The sequence below is a fragment of the Onychostoma macrolepis genome, chromosome 07 (assembly GCF_012432095.1).
Source record: "Onychostoma macrolepis isolate SWU-2019 chromosome 07, ASM1243209v1, whole genome shotgun sequence".
In the NCBI taxonomy this organism is placed as follows: Eukaryota; Metazoa; Chordata; class Actinopteri; order Cypriniformes; family Cyprinidae; genus Onychostoma; species Onychostoma macrolepis.
This window is the reverse complement of record NC_081161.1, coordinates 43,805,075-43,816,688: the sequence shown is the minus strand read 5'-3', so window position 1 is coordinate 43,816,688 and position 11,614 is coordinate 43,805,075. Positions and strand designations below refer to the sequence as shown.

Genomic DNA, 11,614 nt, shown 5'->3' with positions numbered 1-11,614 from the left:
TGTACTGTTTTTATCTGTCACATTAAATAAAACAATCTCCTTATTTCTTGCATTTTCATTATTTTTCTGTAACTGACTACATGTGCTGATTTTTTTTTTTTTTTTTTGAAATAATATTTCATAAAAACTTTTAATATTGCTAAAGAAGGTAACAGCAGTGAAGAAAAAAAAAAGATACATGTGGTCTTGAAATAATTGCACAAAAAAAGCTAAAAAAAATAATCATAATTAAGCTGTCATTTATATGTATTCATAAAGTCAAAAGGTAATCTAATAATTTGGTCTAAGTTTAAATGTAAAAAAAAAAAAATTAAGACATTTTGCCATACCAAAAGTGGACGTTTCTGTAGAATGACCTATATATATATATATATATATATAAAACTTTACAGATTATTTACGATTAATTATTGTTGCCAAGTTATCTAGTCGTTGCTTGCGTACAGTGCTTGTTTTATGGAACAGTTTGTTAGATCGCGGATCTAATTTGTTTGTCTAATGAAGTGCCGACAGATGTATAAAAGTACACAAGACAGTAAAACAAAGGCAGAATACCGTATACAGGTGCTGGTCATATAGAATATCATCAAAAAGATTATTTATTTCACTAATTCCATTCAAAAAGTGAAACTTGTATATTATATTCATTCATTACACACAGACTGATATATTTCAAATGTTTATTTCTTTTAATTTTGATGATTATAACTGACAACTAAGGAAAATCCCAAATTCAGTATCTCAGAAAATTAGAATATTACTTAAGACCAATACAAAGAAAGGATTTTTAGAAATCTTGGCCAACTGAAAAGTATGAACATGAAAAGTATGAGCATGTACAGCACTCAATACTTAGTTGGGGCTCCTTTTGCCTGAATTACTGCAGCAATGCGGCGTGGCATGGAGTCGATCAGTCTGTGGCACTGCTCAGGTGTTATGAGAGCCCAGGTTGCTCTGATAGTGGCCTTCAGCTCTTCTGCATTGTTGGGTCTGGCATATCACATCTTCCTCTTCACAATACCCCATAGATTTTCTATGGGGTTAAGGTCAGGCGAGTTTGCTGGCCAATTAAGAACAGGGATACCATGGTCCTTAAACCAGATACTGGTTGCTTTGGCAGTGTGTGCAGGTGCCAAGTCCTGCTGGAAAATGAAATCAGCATCTCCATAAAGCTTGTCAACAGAAGGAAGCATGAAGTGCTCTAAAACTTCCTGGTATACGGCTGCGTTGACCTTGGACCTCAGAAAACACAGTGGACCAACACCAGCAGATGACATGACACCCCAAACCATCACTGACTGTGGAAACTTTACACTGGACCTCAAGCAACGTGGATTGTGTGCCTCTCCTCTCTTCCTCCAGACTCTGGGACCCTGATTTCCAAAGGAAATGCAAAATTTACTGTCATCAGAGAACATAACTTTGGACCACTCAGCAGCAGTCCAGTCCTTTTTGTCTTTAGCCCAGGCGAGACGCTTCTGACGCTGTCTGTTGTTCAAGAGTGGCTTAACACAAGGAATGCGACAGCTGAAACCCATGTCTTGCATACGTCTGTGCGTAGTGGTTCTTGAAGCACTGACTCCAGCTGCAGTCCACTCTTTGTGAATCTCCCCCACATTTTTGAATGGGTTTTCAGCATACAATATACAGAACAGGTGCATACAAACACTCTCAGAAATAAAGGTACAAAAGCTGTCACTGGGGCAGTACCTTTTCAAAAGGTACATGTTTGTACCTAAAGGGTCCTTTTTGGCATCTTAAAGGTACATATTAGTACTTAACGTGTACATATTTGAACCTAATAGGTACAAAAGTGTACCTTTTGAAAAGGTACTGCCCCAGTGACAGCTTTTGTACCTTTATTTCTGAGAGTGAATACAACAGAAATAGAGGGAACAGAGAGAGGCAAAAAATAAAATAAAATAAAATAAAATAATATTAATAATGTAATAAAATACATAAAACATTGAAAGGGGTAGGGTTTTTCTTGTAAATCATATTCTGTAATAATATAAAACATATGTATTGCATTCTTCCCCTTCATCACCTTAAGGGCTTTTGTATACAAAACAAACTCATTATGAAATGCACAAAAGGCTGGTTTTACTTTCAAGTATTTAGATTTGTGTATATAAAATTTTCCCATCATAAGGATGCTATTGACCAGAAAATCATCTTTGCTATTGTTCATTACAAGTCCATAGATAATGTCCTTTAGGGTGAAGCTGTCAAGGTAACGTACCTTTGGGTAAAGCCAGTCATGAATATCAGACCATAAAGCATCCGCATACATACAATGAAAAAACAGATGATCCGTGGTTTCAATGTCATCACAAAATACACATTTATTAGAGTCAAATCCAAATCTAAGTCTAAAGTACTCGCTGGATGGATATATCCCATTTAAAAATTTTGAATGAATTTCTTTAATTTTAGGAGATAAAGGAACTTTTATGTATTTAGTTCTAAGAGTATGAATGGCATCTTTTTGGAAATTATATGAAATTGAATTTCTGTAAACTACGATAGGATAAGAAATGTTGTTAAACATATTTCTAATACACTTGTTTGAAAGTTGACCTTCTTTGAATTCACAGCCTTCAATTAACAGTGAAGGTAAACACAAGGTCATGGGGTTAGAATAAAAGAGTTTCTTTGATTAGACAAATAATAGAATCAGGGATAGCTTTAATAACAGATTCAAATTTAGCCTGATTGCAACTTAAATATTTAACACATAAATTATCATATGACATAATACCATTATTTAAATACCTTTCTCCATCCAGTGCTTGTCATACAATGATTTGTTTCTAACTGTAATGTATCTATTAGTCCATAATGGTGTATTGTGTGGTGTAAAATTATGGTTATATAAACTCTTCCAGTATAACAAGAGCTGTTGGTGAAACTGGGATAATTTAACTGGGAGACGTTGAGCAGTGAAATCACAACTTAACAGAAACTCTATTCCTCCTAATTTCTTGAATAACTCTCTGGGAATATGAAACCAAAAATTGTTATTGTTTAAAAAGGATTTCAACCAATTCATTTTAAGGGTCCCATTTATAGAATTAAACATTTCCAGATGTAACCACAATTAATCTGATTGATTTAATAGCTCTATTTGAAATAGCAATTGTGTATGCTGGATAGATTCGTCTTGAAACGCTTTCCATCTTAGTCAAAAATATTCTGCCTAATAAACTTATATCTCGCAATAACCAAGAATTGAGCTTAATTTGACATTTGTCTATTATTTTCGACACATTCATGAGTTCATTTTCAGTGGAATATTTTGAGATAAGCATTTCTAAGTATTTAACTTTAGATGTTATAGGGATGTTATAAGCCTCAGTTAAGTAACATTGATGGATTGGCATTAATTCACACTTGTTCAAATGTATTTTTAAACCAGAGATCTTGGAAAAAGTGTGAATAGATTGTAGTATTTTGGGGACCTCTGATAATTGCTTCATAAAAAATGCAGTATCATCTGCAAATTGACTGATGATTACTGTCTGGCCAAGTATCTCTAATGGGGCTATTGTTGAGTTTTTGATAAAGATGGAAAGCAGTTCTGTGGTTATAATAAAATAAATGGGGAAATAGGACAACCTTGCTTTATGCCTGTTACAGAAGCAGACTGAAACCAGGAATTAGATGGATCACAAACGTTTATTTTGGATTGAGCAGAGCAATATGGCTTGAAGGTGGTAAGTATGATATCCATTTGACCAGGTAACTGCTGATGATAGATTGATGGGAGATCTTTGTCTTGACAGAAACACTTTGAATACAGACCAGAGCACACACCTCACATCGGTGGAGTAACAGACTTCAGGAGCCGATCACTGGAGCAGACAGACTGGGGTACACGGTAGACACACGGCTGGAGGGAACACTGGAGGTAAGTACACAAGGAGGCAAGTAGCAGGTAAGTCGCTGTGATAGCATAAGGAGTCTACTGTATGAACGAGACCAGACAATGAGGTGTTGTGAGGTGTGCATATATGCCGGTGTTGATTGGTGATCAGATGATGTGCAGGTGTGGCTGATTAGAACTCGGGTGAGAGTGTGTTGTGACTGGCTGGTGACAGAGCCTGGTAGATCCGTAACAATGCCATGATTAATAGAAATTCTGGGTGATGTACCTCCAGGTGCACCCGCTCGGATGTTATCACTCTATTGAATAATCGTTATCAGTGGATATCAGGTCATAGATATGGGCCAGAAGAGGTCTGCTGCGCCTACTGGTAGGCTCAGAAGGCTGTTATCATTGATCCACATGGTTAATCCCCACACGCATGTATGAAGGTGAAGTTACCACTGGAGTACCAGCAGGGAGATCGTTTCCCAATGCCAACAACTGCACACGGACCAAAGACCAGCGAAATACACAGGTACCGCCTCATAAAATACTCCATGTTCCGTGTTTATGAATGAAGTTATTCATTTAAAATTTGCCTATGGTGGAAAAGGGATCATGTAAAAAGTCCACACATTTACCGTATTGTTACCATAGTAACTGTCGCTCGACCATGTCATGTGTTGTCGATGCACAGTAACCACAAAATATACCTTGCTTCTCCCACAGTATCCGTAGTTTTACTGTGGTATTTGTAGTTAAAGCACAATAACTTACATATTTACTATGAGTTTACCTCAGTAACCGTAGTTTTACTGTGGTATTTGTAGTTCTTCAGAAACCTACGAGCAGAGGCGGACAAAGTACACAACTTCCTTACTTGAGTGAAAGTACAGATACTACTGGTCAAATACTACTCCACTACAAGTGAAAGTTGTAAAGACAGATTTTTACTTAAGTGAAAGTACGGAAGTACATGTTTTTAAAAGTACTTAAGTATCAAAAGTAAAAAGTAAATGCATTGTTTTATTGTCACATTGTTGTATATTTACAATACCATATGCCACTAATGCAACCTACTGAATACACTGATTAGCTTGTATTATCTTTGGAATTAAGAGCTTTTATGTTACAAAACATGCTGAAATGGAACAACTGAATGAAGATAATTATCTTTATTTTTTATCTAACACTCCTACAGTTACATTGAACTCATTTTAATACTTGTTTAAAAGTTACAAAGTTCTTTTTCAAAGATATACTGAAGTCTATGATATGGTTCATTTTAGGCAAACAAAGCAAACATTGAAAAGAAAACAAACCTTTAGTCTCTTCAGAAAACTGGATCATACTCTCTCAGTATGGCCATGGGTGTGCAGGTTGCGCCAAAGAACCGTCTTTTTTAATTTTGCCATCAACTGATCAGTGTTCATAAAATGCTCAGAAATCAGTGAACTTCACAACATGTGGCTAGGGTTGGGTATTGTTTGAATTTTATCCATTCTGGTTCTGCTTATTGATTTAAATTCTTATTGATTCCCAGTTTAGATTAAAGTTTTCATTTAGCCTACTTTTTGATCATTTCTTTGCAAAAAATATATGTATTTATGTGTAGTGTTTTGACAATAAAATAATGTTCAGATTTATATACTTCCCTGACCAGTTTTTAGCAGCAATTTACCAGTAGGCCTAAGTTTATATATATATATATATATATATATATATATATATATATATATATATATATGGATGGTAAAATGAGGGCAGTCATTTTTGACAGATATATTAGCCTACCATTTGTATTGCCATAGTTTAACTACAAAAATTAAACTACTATAATGAAACTATGGTAAATTTGTGGTTACTGAAGTTACTACAAATAGCATAATTATGGTTACTATAGTGATATAATAGTAAATTTGTGGATACTGTGATTTTACTGCAAATACCATAGTTATGGTTACTATAGTAAAAACATGGTTAATTTTACAAATGCCTTTTTAGAGCGCTTTTAGCTTGCAGTAGCGCGGACGTTTACATTAGTTTAGCGGGGAAGATCCTGAGGTTGCCAGATTTGCCTAAAAAATATCAGCCAAATGTCCATTCTAAACTAGACGGAAAACTGCAGGCTTAGAAATACTGTAAGACTTGGCAACACAGGAAGGTCCTGGCAGATCGCAGGCCGGATTTTCACAGAAAAAAAAGGGTTCAGTGAATCTGAAAATGCACTCATTGTAAAAACTGCTACATATAACGACTTTCTACTTGGGGACCTTGATATAAATGTAGTTGAGTAAAAAGTACGATATTTGTCTTTCAAATGTAGTGAAGTTAAAGTCGCAAGTTTCCAGAAAAAATAATACTCGAGTAAAGTACAGATACTCAAAAAGTGTACTTAAGTACAATACTCAAGTAAATTTACTTCGTTACTGTCCACCTCTGCCTACGAGTGACGTCACGAACACTACATCCATTTTTTTTTACAGTCTATGGTCTAATCCGAGTCCAGTTCTGTCTTGCAATGCTCATTGTGGAAATAAATGTGATTTAATCATCCGTCCCTCCCGACCCTATAACCAAAGTGTCCCTCGTGGGTCAAATTGACCCGAAGACCCTCAACGTTACACCTTTTTTTCAGTCCAAAATGTTTTTTTTCTTCTTTAAGTTTTTTTCTAATTATTTATGTAGGTTTTGTTATAATTTTTGGAGATTTTTTTTTTATTTTCCATAAATTCCAGATTTTTTCATGAAAATTTGCATATTTGCATACATTTTTTCACCAAAAAAACAAACAAACAAAGACACAATTTCTACTTTAAACATCATTATCAGGAACTAGGTCACTGAGTGTCTCTGAGGCCATCTGGCTGGGAAAAATGACAAAAAACTGCATTTATAGTTTCAGCCACTAGATGGGCCTATTGAACCCTATGGAGATTCTCAACTGAGCTCAGAAAGTTAAATCTTGAAAACTACACCACTTTGAGGCTTCATTCAGCTTTCAGATGTAGCTCAAGGCTTTCAGATATATAAAAAAGCATTGTAAAAACAATATTTTGTAAAAAAAAAAAATATAAATTTATTCTGTATTTTAATCTAAACACATTCATATCCATAAATTTTCATAAATATGTAATAAATATAAAAGATAAATTAAAAAATATAAAAATGATTTCAAATGATTGGTTTTCACCTCATCATTCAAATTTAACTCCAATTTAACTTTGAGTTTTGTCACACTTGAGCACGGAGCACACACAAAAAAAATTTGAGTCGATTCGATGATTTTATGTGGGTGTAATAAAAAAATGTAACCTGGCCATAGGAATTTGACCGCCCATAGGAATCAATGGAAGGGGGGGGGTTACCATACAAAATCTGACACAATCCAGGAAAGATGCATACCCAAATGAAGGGCTGATACTGCAGAATGTCCCCAATGCAGAAAAAAACTCACATATCCATACACACAGGCACACACACACACACACACACACACATGGTACACACACTCCCATAGACATACATTATAACATAAATAATGTTTCTGCTGGGAAATGAATATCATTTTGACATTTTTTTTGACCAAACACAGTTAAATTTGAATGATGAGGTGAAAACCAATCATTTGATATCATTTTTATATTTTTAAATTTATCTTTTATATTTATTACATATTTATGAAAATTTATGGATATATGAATGTGTTTAGATTAAAATACAGTATAAATTTATATATATATTTTTTACAAAATATTGTTTTTACAATGCTTTTTTATATATCTGAAAGCCTTGAGCTACATCTGAAAGCTGAATGAAGCCTCAAAGTGGTGTAGTTTTCAAGATTTAACTTTCTGAGCTCAGTTGAGAATCTCCATAGGGTTCAATAGGCCCATCTAGTGGCTGAAACTATAAATGCAGTTTTTTGTCATTTTTCCCAGCCAGATGGCCTCAGAGACACTCAGTGACCTAGTTCCTGATGGATAATGATGTTTAAAGTAGAAATTGTGTCTTTGTTTGTTTTTTTTGGTGAAAAACTGTATGCAAATATGCAAATTTTCATGAAAAAATCTGGAATTTATGGAAAATAAAAATAAATTCCAAAAATTATAACAAAACCTACATAAATAATTAGAAAAAAACTTAAAGGAAAAAAAAAAAAATTTGGACTAAAAAAAAGGTGTAACGTTGAGGGTCTTCGGGTAAATTTGACCCACGAGGGACTCTTTGGTTATAGGGTCGGGAGGGACGGATGATTAAATCACATTTATTTCCACAATGAGCATTGCAAGACAGAACTGGACTCGGATTAGACCATAGACTGTAAAAAAAAATGGATGTAGTGTTCGTGATGTCACTCGTAGGTTTCTGAAGAACTACAAATACCACAGTAAAACTACGGTTACTGAGGTAAACTCATAGTAAATATGTAAGTTATTGTGCTTTAACTACAAATACCACAGTAAAACTACGGATACTGTGGGAGAAGCAAGGTATATTTTGTGGTTACTGTGCATCGACTACACATGACATGGTCGAGCGACAGTTACTATGGTAACAATACGGTAAATATGTGGACTTTTTACATGATCCCTTTTCCACCATAGGCAAATTTTAAATGAATAACTTCATTCATAAACACGGAACATGGAGTATTTTATGAGACGGTACCTGTGTATTTCGCTGGTCTTTGGTCCGTGTGCAGTTGTTGGCATTGGGGAAACGATCTCCCCTGCTGGTACTCCAGTGGTAACTTCACCTTCATACATGCGTGTGGGGATTAACCATGTGGATCAATGATAACAGCCTTCTGAGCCTACCAGTAGGCGCAGCAGACCTCTTCTGGCCCATATCTATGACCTGATATCCACTGATAACGCTTATTCAATAGAGTGATAATTCCCAGATGGTTTCATATTCCCAGAGAGTTATTCAAGAAATTAGGAGGAATAGAGTTTCTGTTAAGTTGTGATTTCACTGCTCAACGTCTCCCAGTTAAATTATCCCAGTTTCACCAACAGCTCTTGTTATACTGGAAGAGTTTATATAACCATAATTTTACACCACACAATACACCATTATGGAATAATAGATACATTACAGTTAGAAACAAATCACTGTATGACAAGCACTGGATGGAGAAAGGTATTTAAATAATGGTATTATGTCATATGATAATTTCTGTGTTAAATATTTAAGTTGCAATCAGGCTAAATTTGAATCTGTTATTAAAGCTATCCCTGATTCTATTATTTGTCTAATCAAAGAAACTCTTTTATTCTAACCCCATGACTTTGTGTTTACCTTCACTGTTAATTGAAGGCTGTGAATTCAAAGAAGGTCAACTTTCAAACAAGAGTATTAGAAATATGTTTAACAACATTTCTTATCCTATCGTAGTTTACAGAAATTCAATCTCATATAATTTCCAAAAAGATGCCATTCATACTCTTAGAACTAAATACATAAAAGTTCCTTTATCTCCTAAAATTAAAGAAATTCATTTAAAAAATTTAAATGGGATATATCCATCCAGCGAGTACTTTAGACTTAGATTTGGATTTGACTCTAATAAATGTGTATTTTGTGATGACATTGAAACCACGGATCATCTGTTTTTTCATTGTATGTATGCGGATGCTTTATGGTCTGATATTCATGACTGGCTTTACCCAAAGGTACGTTACCTTGACAGCTTCACCCTAAAGGACATTATCTATGGACTTGTAATGAACAATAGCAAAGATGATTTTCTGGTCAATAGCATCCTTATGATGGGAAAATTTTATATACACAAATCTAAATACTTGAAAGTAAAACCAGCCTTTTGTGCATTTCATAATGAGTTTGTTTTGTATACAAAAGCCCTTAAGGTGATGAAGGGGAAGAATGCAATACATATGTTTTATATTATTACAGAATATGATTTACAAGAAAAACCCTAGCCCTTTCAATGTTTTATGTATTTTATTTCATTATTAATATTTATTTTATTTTATTTTATTTTTTGCCTCTCTCTGTTCCCTCTATTTCTGTTGTATTCACTCTCAGAAATAAAGGTACAAAAGCTGTCACTGGGGCAGTACCTTTTCAAAAGGTACACTTTTGTACCTATTATGTTCAAATATGTACACGTTAAGTACTAATATGTACCTTTAAGATACTAAAAGGACCCTTTAGGTACAAACATGTACCTTTTGAAAAGGTACTGCCCCAGTGACAGCTTTTGTACCTTTATTTCTGAGAGTGTTTGTATGCACCTGTTCTGTATATTGTAATGTAAAGATGTTTTGACATTGCCAAGTTGTCATGCTACAATTAAGTTACGGTGCTCTGCATTTGTTTTCATTCGTTCGTCTATACTGTGCCACCCTGGAGTTATATACAGGTGCTGGTCATATAATTAGAATATCATAAAGTTGATTTATTTCACATTCAAAAAGTGAAACTGTATATTCATTCATTACACACAGACTGATATATTTCAAATGTTTATTTCTTTTAATTTTGATGATTATAACTGACAACTAAGGAAAATCCCAAATTCAGTATCTCAGAAAATTAGAATATTGTGAAAAGGTTCAATATTGAAGACACCTGGTGCCACACTCTAATCAGCTAATTAACTCAAAACACCTGCAAAGGCCTTTAAATGGTCTCTCAGTCTAGTTCTGTAGGCTACACAATCATGGGGAAGACTGCTGTCTTGACAGTTGTCCAAAAGATGACCATTGACACGTTGCACAAGGAGGGCAAGATGCAAAAGGTCATTGCAAAAGAGGCTGGCTGTTCACAGAGCTCTGTGTCCAAGCACATTAATAGAGAGGCGAAGGGAAGGAAAATATGTGGTAGAAAAAAGTGTACAAGCAATAGGGATAACCGCACCCTGGAGAGGATTGTGAAACAAAACCCATTCAAAAATGTGGGGGAGATTCACAAAGAGTGGACTGCAGCTGGAGTCAGTGCTTCAAGAACCACTACGCACAGATGTATGCAAGACATGGGTTTCAGCTGTCGCATTCCTTGTGTCAAGCCACTCTTGAACAACAGACAGCGTCAGAAGCGTCTCGCCTGGGCTAAAGACAAAAAGGACTGGACTGCTGCTGAGTGGTCCAAAGTTATGTTCTCTGATGACAGTAAATTTTGCATTTCCTTTGGAAATCAGGGTCCCAGAGTCTGGAGGAAGAGAGGAGAGGCACACAATCCACGTTGCTTGAGGTCCAGTGTAAAGTTTCCACAGTCAGTGATGGTTTGGGGTGTCATGTCATCTGCTGGTGTTGGTCCACTGTGTTTTCTGAGGTCCAAGGTCAACGCAGCCGTATACCAGGAAGTTTTAGAGCACTTCATGCTTCCTTCTGTTGACAAGCTTTATGGAGAGGCTGATTTCATTTTCCAGCAGGACTTGGCACCTGCACACACTGCCAAAGCAACCAGTATCTGGTTTAAGGACCATGGTATCCCTGTTCTTAATTGGCCAGCAAACTCGCCTGACCTTAACCCCATAGAAAATCTATGGGGTATTGTGAAGAGGAAGATGTGATATGCCAGACCCAACAATGCAGAAGAGCTGAAGGCCACTATCAGAGCAACCTGGGCTCTCATAACACCTGAGCAGTGCCACAGACTGATCGACTCCATGCCACGCCGCATTGCTGCAGTAATTCAGGCAAAAGGAGCCCCAACTAAGTATTGAGTGCTGTACATGCTCATACTTTTCATTCTCATGCTTTTCAGTTGGCCAAGATT

General features: G+C 35.5%; 1 protein-coding gene across 1 annotated transcript in view; it reads right to left on the bottom strand.

Moving 5' to 3' along the window:
• Window positions 1–11,614, bottom strand: part of LOC131544789 (Fc receptor-like protein 5) — a 275,408-nt gene that overhangs the window by 230,719 nt on the left and 33,075 nt on the right.